The sequence below is a fragment of the Macrobrachium rosenbergii genome, chromosome 10 (genome assembly GCF_040412425.1).
Source record: "Macrobrachium rosenbergii isolate ZJJX-2024 chromosome 10, ASM4041242v1, whole genome shotgun sequence".
Lineage (NCBI taxonomy): Eukaryota > Metazoa > Arthropoda > Malacostraca > Decapoda > Palaemonidae > Macrobrachium > Macrobrachium rosenbergii.
Genome location: NC_089750.1, coordinates 53174209 through 53190792, shown reverse-complemented (window position 1 = coordinate 53190792; position 16584 = coordinate 53174209). Strand labels below are relative to the sequence as shown.

The window sequence follows — 16584 nt, the reverse complement described above, 5'->3', positions numbered from 1 at the left end:
CTCAACCAACCAAGAGCAACACTCAGCGCAAGTAGAACCTCTAGAATAAAAACACCCCCTGCAAGAGGGGCAAGGGGCATGCGGGTCCACATTAACATTAGATCTGAAGCTACTACACTTCTTCCCTCCAACCCCAGGACACACACGCTGGGGGAAAGCTGACTTACGAAACTTATTACCTTTGTGGGCTTGTATTTCAAACACACAAAGCAACCATACAAGGAAAAATAGAAAGATCCCACCGGGAAAAAACAGCTCAACAACTGTCAGGGCAGAGAGGGAAGAAACATGTTTGCACTGCACAATGGCCGAAAGCAAATTGGAATGTTTACATCTGGGCAGGTGGGTCTCCCGCCTCCCAGACAGTAGTTAACTGCCTAACCACCTTGTTTGAAAGTTCAATGGCCATTTCCTGCTGCGCTGTAAGTAATTCCTAATGTAAAGGAACGATGGTTTTGATTATCATGTCAGAACAAAAAACGAATTGGTGATAATTTTTAGAGATACGACCCAAAGAAAAATCTGCAAGTTAGTGAAATTACCCCCGTGGACAAGTGAATGATATGTTCCGCAAAAATCCGCAACAAAATGAAACACGGAGATGTGAAATGTGTAAAAACAGGAGGGGGTATTGTATATGCTAGAAACCCCTCAAATGGTAATGAAATCGAAATTCAGTTTTTCACAGCTTCATAAAATTCCATCTTTTATAAATCTTAACAAATACTAAGAACTAGAAAAAATGAAGTTACAGAATATAAAATTTATGTAGGGTATCAGAGAAAGGATTGTAAACCTGTATCAGCAGATCAAACCCATTGTTGGGTTCAGTATGGCATTCTTCAAACTAAAGAGAATGCCACAATGAAATAATTTTCTCTCATCTTCAAACTGGTTACAATCATATGCCCCAAGGAACTTGATGAATAGCCCACATGACCTAATCCATGTATGCAGAGAATGGGAGTCAACACCAACAGTTAAACTCCTAGGTAAATGTCTATGCTTCAACCAATAGCCAGTGACAAATGTTGGGGAAAAAATTAAGGCAATTCTGTTAGGATCTTCATCACCATTACTTTATCTAATCATATTTCTAAAAACTTTAAGTTTAGATAAAACAGTTACATAAAGGACTTTCCTCTAAAGAGTACTCAGCATTACACATACAATAACCGCTTTATCTCATTAAAGCATTACTTTGGACTGTCTGACAACATCCAAGGCAATTAGCTAATAAGTTTTGTAAAACAAAGGGTATTTACGAAGAAATAACTAATTTTCTACCAGTTAAATACAGCTATAGATGTACAGCTACATAATAGTCAATTTTATTCTTTCAAGAAAGGACCAAAAACATTAGCATTAGCAAAATTTATTACAATTACAAGTTAACATAAAGAGCAAATTCATAATAAAAAAATTGAACACTGGAAAAGCTAAGATTTTCCACCTGATAAAAATTTTAAACACATGTAAAAGATCAAAAGATCAAAACCTGAAAAAAATCCAATAATAATATTTTTTCTGTAGCCCAGATTTTATACTACTTTGAAAATATAGCAACTACAACATATCTCAAAAAATGTGTACAGTACATAGTAACTTTATAACATGCAAATTCAAAATAGCAATTACTTAGCAAGCCTACTAACAAATGCATATCAAAGTATGAAATTTTCATAATAAAACTAATATTGTAATAATTACGTGATCACCTGAATTAGCCCTGGTTACCCACCAGCCCGAACTACATCCACATAACTGTTACCCATTAATTGGGTAATTAACTGTCAGCATTACCAATGCTCACAGGAAAATCTTGTCAAAATGAGTTACTGTACCTGAAACACTGTTGGCAACGCTGCTGCAAATCCCAGCCAAGCGAGGCCGGGTTTCCCAATTGTGTAATTCACTAATCAAATGGAAGTGGGGAGGAGGGTGGGAATCATTCAGGTGTTCAGGTACAATATTAGTTTTATTATGAAAACTTCATATTGCAATACACTCCCTGAACACCTGAATTAGCCCGATTAACAAAATTGCCTATATGCATGTATCCTCACCTGGTTAACCACTTGGCAGGAGAGGATGCCTGTAGAGAGAGTACCCTCAGCATCAGTCTCAAGTCTTGGTACTGTCTGAGTCAAGCTACCGCTCATGTGGTATTCAAACCTCCTTATGGATAGCGAGTAGCAAAAAACCAACCTACTATGTGGCTAATCACAGCCTCCCATGAGTAGCGGAGAACGATGAACCTCCCATGTGGCTAATCAAAGCACTCTCATGTATGGAGGGGTATGATGAACCTCCCATGTGGCTATTATAGCCTCGCATGTATGGAGAAGTTGAATGTGCAGTCTCTTCGGGTTCTTCGCATTATGTTGCAGCCGACATCTGTGCAGAAGGGGGCTTTTGGAGAATAGACCCTATCAACCTGGCTCAGCCTAGTTTCATCGTGCTAATGTCCTGCCTAATGCTTCCCTTATGGATCCTGATCAATGGAGAATTCCAAATTCCTAGACTAGCTTGAATACCTAACTTCCCACCCACTGACCTTATCATGCATTTACAAGATAGTGTTGGCCGCCTCGAAAGGACCCAGCGAGTAACCCTTCTCCGACAAAAACTTTATGTCCCTGAGGTAAAAGGTAGTGAAGACTGACACCGACTTCCAAGTGGCTGCTTCTAAAATCGCAGACACCAAATAATTTCTAAGGAAGGCCGAAGATGTCGCCATTCCTCTGATACTATGCACCCTAGGACACGCAAACGAAGTCAAAGGTTCCGAAGTTGATGAAGAGCCTTCCAACGCTTGCTGGATAACCTCCCAAAGAAAGAAACTGATTGCGTTATTGGAGATCGAACATGAAAGGGAATTTAGGAGAAATGAATAACGTTCTCGGGCGAGGCAAAAGTTTCTCGGTCCGAGACAGATAGACTATTAAAGCCCTAACTGGACATAATAGCATCTCGGAAATGTCGCCTCCTACAAAGTCTTCTAAGGATGTGACCTTGAATGCCCTTGGCAAAGGATTCATTCCAGATTCAGACTTTGCAATGAATTCCAGTAGGTAAGAAATAAAAATATCTTTCCCTGAGAAGGAGACTGTCCTGGATACCGCCTGAATTTCTCCGATTCTCTTGGCCACAGCCAGCGCAATTAAAAACAGAATTTTCTTAGTTAATTGCCTTAGGGGAAGAGACTCTCAAAGGTTTGAAGGCTGCCAATCTTCAGAAATTCAACACCACTGCTAAATCCCACGAGGGGGCCCAAAGCAGAAGAATTGGGCACTCTATTTTAAAAGATCTTAACAGATCATGAAGAATCTTTGTTGGCTTGAGAGTTCCAGAAGGTGAAAGCAGAACATGCTGTTCAGCATTGACCTCTACCAAGCAATTGTAAAGTAAGAAAGTCGCTTGTCTCCTTAAAAATAGCAGGAAGTCTGCTACTTTCACAACTGACGGGCACGAAATACAATGCCCTTGTTTTCGGCACCATCCATGATTCATTGCCCACCTGGCCTGGTATAACTTCCTGGTTGAACTCCTTAAGCAGAAAGACAGTTGTCTAGCCACTGCTTTAGAGAGTCCCACATGATGGGCTGCTCACTGGACAGTCTCCACGCAGCTAGCTTCAGCATGCGGAGGTTCCGGTGGTAGTGGAAGTGCGGCTGTTTGAGTAAATCTCTCCTCTCTGGGAGGAACACTGGAACTTCCATCAACAGGTCCAGGAGGTCCAGAAACCATGGTCCCTGGGGCCAGGATGGGCAAACCAAGGTCGCTTGAGTGTTCTTGCAGCTCCTGAGTTTTGCTAGGACTTCCTGTATCATCCCGAAGGGAGGAAATACATAAACTTGTAAGTTGTCCCATGAGTGCAACATTGCATCTGTCCCACAGGCAATGGGATCCGCTACTGGGGAAGGTAGACTGGAAGGCGATGGTTCATCCTGGTGGCGAATAGGTCTACCGTCGCTGGCCATCTCTTGAGCAGCAGTTGCACCTCATCCATTCCCCTCCGAGAACTTCCTGTGACCGACTCAGAGCATCCGCCAAGACACTGAGCTTTCCCGACACGAATTGGGAAATGAGCGAAATTGTGTGTTCTTCGCACCAACAGAGAACTCTCTGTGCTACATCGTTCAACACCTGTGATCTTGTGTCCCGCTCCTTTTTGAGATAAGATACTGCTGTAACGTTGTCGCAGAACAATGCTACGGTCTTGTTGCTCACCTGTTCTGTAACGCAACTTAGAGCCTCCTCAACTGCTCTTAATTCCCTGTAATTTATGGACTCCTCCTGATTCAGATCCCTCCAAAGGCCTTGAGCCTGAGATTCCTCCAGGGTTGCACGCCCAACCCTGATCCGAGACATCTGTGTACAGACGTACATCTGGAAGGGGGGAGTCCAATCTTACGCCGGTGGTCAGATGATGTTCTTCTGACCACCACAGAAGATCCTTCAGGCAAGAATCGTCCCAGATTATTGACACGTTCTCTTCTCAAAAGTCCCAGCGATTCCTGAGACACACCTGCTGAGAACGCATCTGGAGACGAGACCCTGGAGCAAGAAGGGATAGGGAGGCCATCTGGCCCAGCAGGCTTTTCCATAAGCTCACAGGTTGAACTTTGACATGAAAGTTTCCAGCTGGCTTAAAATCTCCAGAACCCGCTCCTCTGTCGGGAAAGCCCTCAAAAGACGAGTCTTGAATCGTCATTCCCAGGTACGTCTTTACTTGAGTTGGAAACAGAGAACTATTGTCGAAATTGATTCTTATGCCTAACTTCTGGCATAGGTTCAAAAGAAAATCCCTTGCCTGCAGAGCCTCGCCTTCCGACAAAGCTTGAACCAGCCAGTCGTCAAGGTGTCTTCTCATTTGGAAGCCCTGACGATGCATGATGTCCGAAACAAGAGACATCACCCTTGTGAATACCTGAGGTGCTGTGGTCAGGCCGAAGCAGAGGACTTTGAACTGAAATGTTCCAGTTGGACCCAAAAAAAGGAGCTTCAGAGATTCCTGATGGATCGGAACCTGGAGATAAGCATCCATATGAAACTTCGTCGAGGATTACAAACTTGTTGAGACGCAAGAGATCTATGATAGGTCTCCAAGATCCTCCCGCTTTGGGGGCCATGAAGATCCGGCTGTACAACCCTGGAGAAGGGGGACCGGGCTCTAAGGTTCCCTTCTCTAAAAGGGCTCGGATCTCTGCCGCCAAAGCTAACCCCCTGATGGAAGAAGGGGAGTAACTAGGAAGATGCACTGTTGAGTTGGATAGCGGTGGACGAGATTGAAAAGGGACTCTGTAACCCTTCCTTAACACCCCCACTACCCAACTCTCCACGTTCCGCTCCTTCCAGATGTCCCAGAAACGGGCAAGGCCACCTCCTACAGGTGCAGGCGAAGGGAATGTCTCCTATTTCCGAAAATCCTTCTTACGATTGGAAGGCTTCAGATCCGAGGCAGAACTGGAAAGCTTGGATGAAAAGCATACTTTCTTAGGAGAACTTCCCGGAGACTTGGAGCGAGAGTGCTTCGAAGGAAAAGATATTCTAGACCCCTTCAGAGATCTGGCACTCTGACCTGCAACCCTGATCATGGCCTGCTGCGACTCCACTGCCGAGGTAGACGACACAAAGTTGACCATCACCGAAAAATCTTCCTCTCTAAACAAACTGCTGCTGAGCACCAATGGAGCCCTCAGCAGTGCCCTCTTGTGAATGTCATTAAAATGAGGAGGCACATGGTTTAGATAGAAGTCCCTTCTCTTCTTCCCGAAGAACGTAGTACATCCTGCGGAAACATTCGCCTGGTGTGCAAGCTCCATGGAAACCGACGTGATGAGGTCGTCGAAAAGAGTCGGGTCTGACGGAGTATAACCATCCCGTTTGAGAAACCCCATGAGACCAGACAGCATCCACATAGTGTGTGATAACGCCTCCAACTGGTTGTGGAAGGTGTCTTCCAAGATACTGGCTTCCCTGGCCGAAATAGATACTAGACAGTTCGATGATGGAACCCGAGATAGAAGAGCCTCTACCGACTAGTTCAGTGGCACCCTAACACCCGCAGAAGGGTTACCCATGACCCTATAAAAGCCCTTCCGAATAGGAAGCAAGGCTCAATCCTGCTTACCCGGTCCTATCAAGGATGCCAACCTATTGTCTGCCCCTCTCAAAGCCTGCTCGACCCCGCCAAACCAGACTAGATTCTTAGGTGACTGTGTTACCACCAGTTTTGTTGCATGAAGTAATTCGAACATATACAGCAAGTGGATAAAGTCCAACATCCGTCTGTACTCAGACTCGCTGACTGAAGGAAAACTAGCCTCCGGTATCTGATCCTCCTCTTCACAGGAACAGTCTTTGTCGAATTGGTCTGACCGAGCTGAAACCAAAAATGAGACAGGCTGACCCCTAGCAAACGTTGAACCTGATGATGCGGAACATGACACACCTGGATGCGCAAGATGGACCCCTGACGAATCAGTCCCGAACATATTGGGAGTCACCAAAATAGGTTGTGCAAACCCCGCACCCTCCAAAGGCGATGACACAACACCAGGGTCGGTCACACCTGGGCTGACAGTGCCCACTCCTGAGAGCAGAGAGACCGCAACACCCGCACCATGCAAACATGGATGTAGCAGAGTCACGTGAGACTGGGAATCCGGAACAGAAGGTCCCCTACTTAAAGAAGAAGAGGGAAAGGGTTCCTGATGACCCGAAATCAAACCCGTACCTACATAGACCGCCTTAGCCGGAGGGACAGATGAATCTGTCAGAAAAGTTGAGAAAGGAGGAACCGAAAGAGGAAAGAAGAAAGATGCCACACTTGGAGTCACCACCAGCGCTCCTGCCAACGATGTTGGGCAGGTAGAGAACGTCCCAACTGGCCCTGAACTCAAAAGGGGTTTGAACGAAACATTACGAGGTACCAAACCCAAAGAAACAGGAGAAGACGAAACACCAGACAGCTTAGGTACCGGGCGATTGCGGAAACTATCGGTACCGCGACATTAAACGTTGAGGCAGGCGCGCCGCCAATTGCCACAGCAACTAGACTGGAAGCCTGAGAAGGTATAGGATTCTCCACAGATGGCACCGAAGACAAACCCGCTAATGACATAGAAGCCCGATGAACTAACAAAGCACCCAAAATGTTCCCCGAAAGGTGGCCTGAAAGGGAAGGTTGAGAAAGAGCTGTGGAAGAAGGCTTGGAAGCAGTAGCAGATAGGGAAAAATCTGAGGTTAGAGAAGAGGCCATAGATTTTAGAGAAAGAAAATATACAGCCTCCGGTCCCCCTTGATAATCTTGTAATACATCATTTGTGAATTATGGAAAATTCTTCATTACATAATCATGAATATTTGAAAACCCTATATTAAAACACTGTCTGACCAATGACCTATACCCTTTGGAAAGACCCAATAAAGTAGCATTATATTCTGCTACATTTAACGTCCTATCAAATGAATTACCATCACCAACCGACGAAAGTTTTCCCCAGAAGGAAAAGGAACTCTCAAAAAGGAAGGGAAATCCTCCAACCTTCCCAAACCTGACAAACTTACAACTAAATCTAAATCCTCCTCAACAGATTTAGCAACATTTTGTTGCAAGGAGACTGCAGCGGGAAATAGAACCACTGCTGGATCTAACAAGGATCCCGGAACCTTAATTGCACCTGCCCCCAAAGAAGACTGCACCTTCAACTTCTCTCCTACACTCTTTGCTACCTCACTATCCCTATTTGCCTGCGTCAATCCTATATCTAAATTTACCTCTGAACTTCACTATCTGAAGAAAGGGGAAAACTGCTGCTAACACTACCTGCTCCGCGCGGCTGGGGGGTGCCAGTAGATCCTACCTTCGAGGTTTGCGGTTCTCCATGACCCCCGCCACCAGTTAGGGCTGGTTCTGGTACAGGCCAGGGAGCTGAAAAAGAACGGTTAGTGTCTATTCCCCTAGCACTCATATTTTGCTCTTTGAATTCAGATTACTTTGTCATGAAACTAGAAAACAAATTTGTCATGCCAGCTGATAATTTATCCTCCAACTTCCTAAATAACTCAGATTCTAAAGCTTCTTTGTCTAGATTCTGAATTTCTACAACTGGTTCCATAAGTTTGCTCTTGGAAGCTAGAGATTTTCTATGTTTAACATAATCCTCCATCTGATCTTTTGACCATGACCTACATTCATCACATCTCAATGTTAAGCTACATTGCACCTTCCTACATGCTATACAAACTGAATGTCTGTCATGTTTGAGGGTACTCATACTCCGTTTGCAAGCTGTGCACGATCGGTGGGTTGCAGCGTCTCCAGCAGTAGCAGTCTCGGTCGCAGTAGCTGTAGCCGAGGTTGAGGCAGTTGCGCTATCCAAAGGGGGCACCTTTTTATCCAAACTATCCATGGCGAGTCCAAATCAAGCCAAAGTCCAGATGGGAGAGAAAAATCCGATGCCAGGCGAAAGAACAATCCAGGAAAAAAGGCGAAAATATAGTCCAAGTCGTTATCCAATTTCAATAAAGTCAGTATATGGGGGTCGGGCTAATAACCAAAAGTTTGCCAGAAGCAGGAAACATCCATGCAGTGAGGTGAACAAAGGGCAATTGGGGAACCCGGCCTCACTCGGCTGGGACTTGCAGCAGCGTTGCCAACGGTGTTTCAGGTGACTCATTTTGACAAGATTTTCCTGTAAGCGTTGGTAATGTTGAAAGTTAATTACCCAATTAATGGGTAAAAGTTACGGGGATGTAGTTCAGGCTGGTGGTTAACCAGGGCTAAATCAGTGTTCAGGGAGTGTATTGCAATACCTAAAATATGGTTACAATTTAAAGAAACAAGTACATATAATTTGCTACAGGCAGTCCCCAGTTATCGGCAGGGGTTCCGTTCTGAGGGTGTGATGATAACTGAAAATTGCCGCTAACCTAAATCAGCAATTTCAGGCCCTTTTTTGGTGATTTTCGGGGCTTATCAGCACTGAAAAGCACCAATTTTCAGTTATTGGCACCTCTGTTAAGTATGTATCGGCGCCAATACCCAATTATCAGTGCTGATAAGTGAAAATTGGTGATTTTCGGCAACGAAAATTGCCGATTTTCATCGCTAGACAAGCGCCATAAAACCAGATCGCCGTTAACCGAGGCTGCCATTAACCAGGGACTGCTTGTACACTGTACTAAATCTAACCTAGATGAGATATCAGTTATGATTACATGATGAAGATATGTTACTCTAAAAAGCCAACACCAGTTCACTATGGACACATTATTTGCCATCTGGCACATCACATAAATGGTATCAGGACACTGGACTTGCGCAAAACATGAAATGTTTAAAGTCTAATGTTTAGAACCATAAGATTTACAGTAAATATAAGATTTCAAATGTGTACCTTCAAATTCCAGACAGGCCATCATATTTCATGAATGCTGAATTGCAAACTGATGTAAGAAGAGACCCAGTCTTTCTTCTATGCTGAACTGGGAACCATAAACCCATCAAGAGAGATTAGGGGTAAATACATGCTGTCTGGAAGATGCCTGATCTGCTTGAAGGTTGGCACGTCCAAATTTAGAACTTAAAATGTTGGATGTATCAAAAATGATACCCATAGCTAGTACATCAAAAAATTTAAAATAAAATACTAAAGAATTTTTAATTGTCCTTTACTACTGAACCTATAAGGTAAATCATGGCTACACCTACTCAATCACACAAGTTAATTATGGCAATGAAAGTTGCATGAAGGTTTTCATGTAGTATTTGTGAAAAGCACTACTCAAAACTGTTTTATGGTTCTTAAAAACCAGTACCCAAGAAACAACAATCACCTCTCTTTATATGATAAAAATATATTGTACCACATGAAAAATTTACCCCTTACCTAATTAATCACAAAAATACTAAGTACTTTAGGACAAGTGGAAATCAGTTATGGAAATGCATAAAGAGACATTAAATGACATGTAATGTAGTCCTGTACAGTATAGTATACCCAAAATGATAAAGATTTTTTTCCCAGATCCTTTTCAGCCTTTGCTTAATTTTTCTTCTGTGGAATCTCTCTTGGCATATTCTTGGGTTTTTGTTATGCTGAATCCATGGCATAATTCTTATCAAAACTTTCTTTAAAATAAAACTCACTACTTCACAAAAAATACCAAAATTATTAAGTAGCTTTACCTGTCACTTACTCAAATATTCTACATCTATCATACAAGATAATTTTTAATCCAGCATGTTAATCTATGCAGAAGGGATGAATAATTTACCATAACTGCAGTACCTAAAACTAACCTAAGATACTAGCATTACGACAAGATTAATTTTCCAATATACAGTACAGGGTAAAAGAACTCAATCACATCATTAAATACCTCTTGGGCCTAATCCAAGTGTATCATCCATTAAGAGTATAGTTGTTGCCATGCATTGTCTAGCTAGAGAAGAACAGATTTGAATGAAGTAAGATATACTAATTCTTTTATTAAACTGCCATGAAACATAAAAATAAATTCTTAATATCCCACTCTTTATATAATGCTACATAAAATTTGAAAATGCAAACCATTTTAATTTTTAGATAAAATCAGTTTTACAACTGTTTCCTCCCATGGTCTAAAATCAAATCTCCCTTAAGAATAATGGTTAACTTCTTGGTTTACCAACCTCATTAAGAGGTTACCAGTGCCTTCAGTGTTTGTTGGAATTGTAAAAACAATGTGAGTTAGTAAATTTCTGCGCATCACTCTAAATTTTTCTGCTGACTATACCTTATGTAGCTACTGAGTGGGAGAACTCTGCAAACTATTGCTATCAAAAATTTGTTTAACAAGACCAGTGAATCACATTCCCAGTCTCACAAGGGTATACCATTGTTTGGAAATTATTTAAAAACTGGAGTGAAGTAAAGTTAAAGAAGTTGGATAGCAAGGTGTTCCAGTGTGCCAGATAAGGAGCACTAAATCAACTCCCTACAGGGATGTGGATGGCAATTAAATCCCATGATTAACACCATATTCATCAGGTTCAATTTTTTGCCTATTTCTAGTAAGGCACATGTACTTTCTCACTCAATCCTTATAAACTGAATTGATAATTTGCAATTTCGATATAATACACAAATGAGCCATCAAAGAGCACACAATTTAATAAAATGTAAGTTACAATCACACACCACAAAATTTAAATGCCAAGTCTTATAAGGACAATTACAGCACCACTAAAAGACAATAAAAGAAACATTAAAGGATGACAGACTAATATATTAAAATGACAAATTTTTAAAGTAACTTGTATTTTTCCTAACATACAAACCTGAGGTCTTTACATATTGGATTAACTTTTAGCAAGCTAGAAATCCAGCCATTAAACTTTTGCAAAGAGGTTATGGTAACAGTAACCGATGGTAGGGGCGGAAGCACCGCCCACCAAGTCAGTATACATTCAGTTTTACGCAGTTTACCTTTTGGCCCAGGGAAGATAATGAGGGGTGGCAAGAGGTGGACCCTTACTGTAAAGACCTCAGGTTTGTATGTTAGGAAAAATACAAATTACTTTAAAAATTTGTCATTTGTTCCTACACTAATACAAACCCTCAGTCTTTACATATGGGAGACTTACTTTCGAAGGGAGAATTCTGAGTAAATCTCTGAACTGATTACTTGTTTGGCTCATCTGGGTACTCTCCTCCTGGTCATGAAAGAGCAAAGGAAGGAGAGGAGACCATACCTCTGATCTAATGAACAAGAGAGATGTTCAATCATTAGACTTCTGGCCATTTTGAATTCAAGGAATAGAATATCCTTGATTCGAAAAGGTTTGGATGAACCCACAATGTTGGAGACTATAAAGCTAAGAATAACCAACTGGTTTGCTCATAGTCAGTCCCTCTCTCCCCTTGCTAGAGAGAAAAAAGGATTTGCATCTACCAATCCAAAATACATCTAGATTATAGGTAGGATACTCATTCATCTAGATCACCTGCATGCATACCAGTCCAACATGTGACAATTCATTCACTGTTCCTCTGCCCACTGGAAGAGGAAGGAAGACAGAAGAAAGGGAGGAGACCAGTCCCACACACACACACACACCATCTCCTTGCAGCCAAACACCTTAGGCGAGGCGCAACCCATCCCTCAAGAGCTGGGTGAGCTACATGACTTGTTGAGCACCCACCATAGGATCCAAGGAAAAGGAGTCCAAGGACCTATGGGCAACTTCCCCAGGTAAAAGGATATGAATGTATCTGCACGATTACATTCCATCTTAGTACTCGACCGACAGGTTCTTCCTGAATGCGATGGACGACCCCTGGCCTCAAAAGATCTGGTCCGAAATGCACTGATGTCCACTAAGAAGGTGCGGGGTACGCTAATTTGATCATCTCACTAGTCAGAGAAATGACAATTTGGACACCATTTCTCGCCAACTCAAAGCTAACGAACAAGTCATTGACACTGGGTGAAAGTCTAGTCTTTACGGCAGCAACATAGACATCATATTGTCATTGGCACCACAGGACCTTACAAGTGGAAAGATCCTTCTCACTGATCACTTTTGAAACATGTAGAATGATGAAAGGCGTAAGCTTTCAGATGTAAATGGGTACCAAAGATGTCTTACTTTATCCAAAGGTTCGAGAAGACAGAAAAGAACAGCTCCAACTTCAGTAAGCTGAAAAAGAAGGACTGTGATCAAGCTTCTTCAGAGGTTGAATGAATTCCCGGAAGTCAAGATGCCAAGATCAACTGTCCTTACCTCTTGACTTCAGTGATTACATGTTGTAATTGCATCCCTCTTGCTTGGGAAGTCTGGTTGGCCACTGTACTGAATGTTCAGTCTGCTCGTGTACTTGCAATGTGACACAGCAGATGAAAGGACACTAGTACCTTTTGCTGGCCATGGCACTACCATGGTGTCGTTGCTATCCCACAGAAGAATGTCTATCTTGAATCTTGAGACTCTTGAAAGTCTAAAAAGAACTGTGCTTAAGTTCCAAGAAAGGAAATGTAGGGGACTGCTGCCCTGGTCAATGTTTCGAAGAATGAAAAATCTCTGGAGGAGGATAGTGTAACCATGGCACTACCTTGGTGTCATTGCTATCAAAGGAGTGCCTATTTGGACACTGAGACTCCTAAAACTGTCTTAAGATCCACTTAATATTCTCTCCTCGGGTTGTGGATTAACTGGTAATTACAGCAGACAGCTATTGCTTACATCTCCCACTCCTCATAGGATGAGTGTAACCAAATCAGGTCAAAAGAAATGGAGCTCCTAGACACCGCTTCTTGACTGACTAGGAACCAAAAACAAGTTGTCGGAACTTAATTTGGCAGTATTGTTGATCTCCTGACGAATCAGGCAAAATGACAGAATGTCATAAGCACAAGACTTGAATCATCGATGCAAAACCAAACTTGTCTATCATACATCCATCATCCTGGAGTGTGTCTGGTTGACTGCTGTGCTGAGTGAGATACTGCAAGCCTGTGCACCCGCACCCAATGGAATGTCTGGTTGACCACTGTGCTAAGTGTACTACTGCAAACCCGTGCACCTGCACCATCAATCGAGGAGATGATAGGACACTAGTGCCCCCTCCTTATTGACAAAGGAACTACCATGGTATCATTCCTTAACAACACTACGGAACACCTATCCTTGGATCCTGAGGCTTGGAGATCTAAGAGGAGCCAGGTTATTGAAGTGAGGATTAGGTCAGGGTAGGCTACTTTTAGTTTAGTTGGGTTAAGTACCCAACCTAACCTAACCTTACCCAACTTAGACCCTTGAAGAATGGGCAACTACCCTCTGGTTGATGCCATGAAACAAGAAGTCCCAGGGTATTAAAGCACAGGATTGGTAAGGTTAGGCTAGAACTAGTTAGGCTAGGTTAAGTACCTAACCAAACCTAACCCAACCTAATCCCTTGTAGAGCAGGAGACTGCCTCCTGGTTGATGCCATTAGACAAGTAGTTCCAGGATACTGAAAACCCGACCTAACCTCTTGAAGTGTACGTGAATGCCCTTCGGTTGATGCTTTGAGACACAGAGTATCTTTGGAGGGGAAGTGTGCACAACACCCCAAGGGGGTAGCTGTCATCTCACCATCAGGCTAAGTTCTCTCACCTCTCTGAGAGAGGAAGGGAAGGAATGGGGAGACTTTGTCAAAGACCATGACGTTCCTTTCTATCTTCAAGAATTAGTCTTCATCCTTGTGCTAAAAAGAGTATTGTAGAAGAGAATACTGAGGCTATTATACAAAGGAGTAGGCCTGATCCGTAGATCTAAGGAGCTAGAAAATAATTCCAATCGCACAAGGAAAAAACCTTGCACCAACAGAATTGAATGAATCCCGTTTCAGAAGCGTAGGTTGGTATGGTTCTGCAGAGCTTCACTGTAAATGAAACCAACCTGCAGTCAAAAACAAACAGGAATCCGAAGAAATCTGTGCTGATGAATTGTAACTATCTTGGCTCAGGGAGTCGAAGGTTAATATTAGTGTATGAACAATCAAGAGTCAATAATCAAATGTGAACGATGAAACAAAGATTTCTTCCTACCTGAAAAATGTTGAAGTTTCTGGCTGAACACAATAAAAAGACCATCAATTCCCGCAATGAAGGCCGTATGGGTCTGATAGAATTAATTCATTTGTTTGGTTGTAGCCATTATGAAAAGGACATTGGATACTATGATGAAAACTACTGATGAAGTCATAACTTATGTCAGAAACATCTGGAAGAACGATCTATTCATTCCAATTCACTGGCCGTTCGTTCGGTGAGGTGGGTGTTTACTGAAAACGGAGGCTGACTGCTACTGATGAATAAGATCCCATCGACTTACATTATGAAGAACGTAAAAGTTGGCAGAATGATCCTGTTCGCTTGTACATAGATGGCATGGTAACGTCCACTGGCTGTTACTACAGTAAAGTCCTTTGAAAACACATAAGTGATCAAAAGGCATTGCACAGACGTGCTGTTGATGCACTCGCACATGTGTTGTCGCCTTTCTAGAAGTCCACAGTAGAGTAAACCCCCCTTAATCGTGGGGGATGAGTACCACACCCGCCATGAATAGCTAAAACCCGCAAATACTTAAAACCCCTCTAAAAACACTTAGAACTGCCTATTTTGATGGTTCAAACACAAAAAAAGCCCTCTGAAAATGCTTATACCTGAGTATATTAATAGTTTTATCACAAAAAGTGCATTTAGTCATGAAAATATGAAAATACAGTAATTAGTGAATATTTCTCAGTGAAAAATACCGCGAATGGGCAAATTTTCTGCGAATAATGTGTATATAAGTTCTATAGAGAAATCCACGAATAGGTGAGTCTGCGAATCGTAAGAACGTGAATACGGGGGTTTATTGTAGTTCTATCAAAACTCTTCACTCGACAGAACTGAACGAGACAGTGATCGAACAGGAATCGGTGCTTCAACATGGCATGACCGTAGGCCATCCCATTCTCTTCCCAAACCTTCACGTAAGCGAGGTCAATGGTCCGTTCTTAGACATGCCATCTTGAGACTAATTCCACACCTCCCCATGCAACAGTCATGTGTCAATGTACATCCGTGCTGTCATGTCTGCGGCCAAGTGAACTCAATTTCTCCTAGGAGAACGAGAACGTGAGAGATGACGGGACACTGAGGAGCGAGGCTGGATGGCGACTGGATTGATCTAATCACACGTACATGCATGTCTTCATGGATGCGGACATGCAACAGGACACGTTCGTGGGAGCTGTAACAACGATCAGAGGGCCCCCTAGGAAAGCGTGAACAGGGATGGGTTCTGGAATGACGGAGACTTAAGGTCATGGACGAGTGAGTGACAAGGTGACAATGGCCTAGGCTGGAAACACATCTGCAGCCGTGCAGAATCTCTCATGTTCATCATACGACAGCAGGACCCAGAAGGAAACAGCTGAACTTTCAAAGCCTTCCCTATACGGGATTCCTTAACAGGAGTCTTGTCATCCTTCCTACGAACACAAACACGGGGTTTGAAGGAAGACAACATTGTCGTAGGTTTTCAAATCACCAATCTCTGCTTGAGGTGAAAAACTGATGGACAGGAAGCAGCTGGTTGTGACACCCCCTCACCAGCGAGACGGCCACAAGCTGGAGTGGGAGAACCATGGCCGTGGTCGGGCGAAGATGGAGGAGAAAACAGAGACAGAGACTTGTGACACTTCTTCACAACATGGGTGAACTTCTCTCGAAAAATGATGTCGACTCTGACAACCACTGCTTCATGAGACCATCAGAAGATGGACCTAAGTAAAAGTCACCACTGAGGTAGGGGGTCCAAAGCTCTGAGCATGATACACTGCTGACAGATCTGAATTCCAGAACCATAGGTCTACGAAGAGGTGACCAGGTTAGCAGCTGCAGCCACCAACTCAAAAAACTGGTCAGGGTAGACCAAAGGCTGATGTGGCATCACTGGTACAGTCAAGGGGAGAGCAGCAGGGCTGGCAACTGTCCAGGCATACGACACGAGAAAGTGAGAGGACAGGAAATGAGACAGTAGGCCACCGAAGGCTG

General features: G+C 43.0%; 1 protein-coding gene across 1 annotated transcript in view; it reads right to left on the bottom strand.

Annotated features, from left to right (window-relative positions):
- LOC136842640 (eukaryotic translation initiation factor 2-alpha kinase-like) overlaps window positions 1-16584 on the bottom strand; it is a 113558-nt gene that overhangs the window by 64150 nt on the left and 32824 nt on the right. The window lies entirely within an intron of this gene.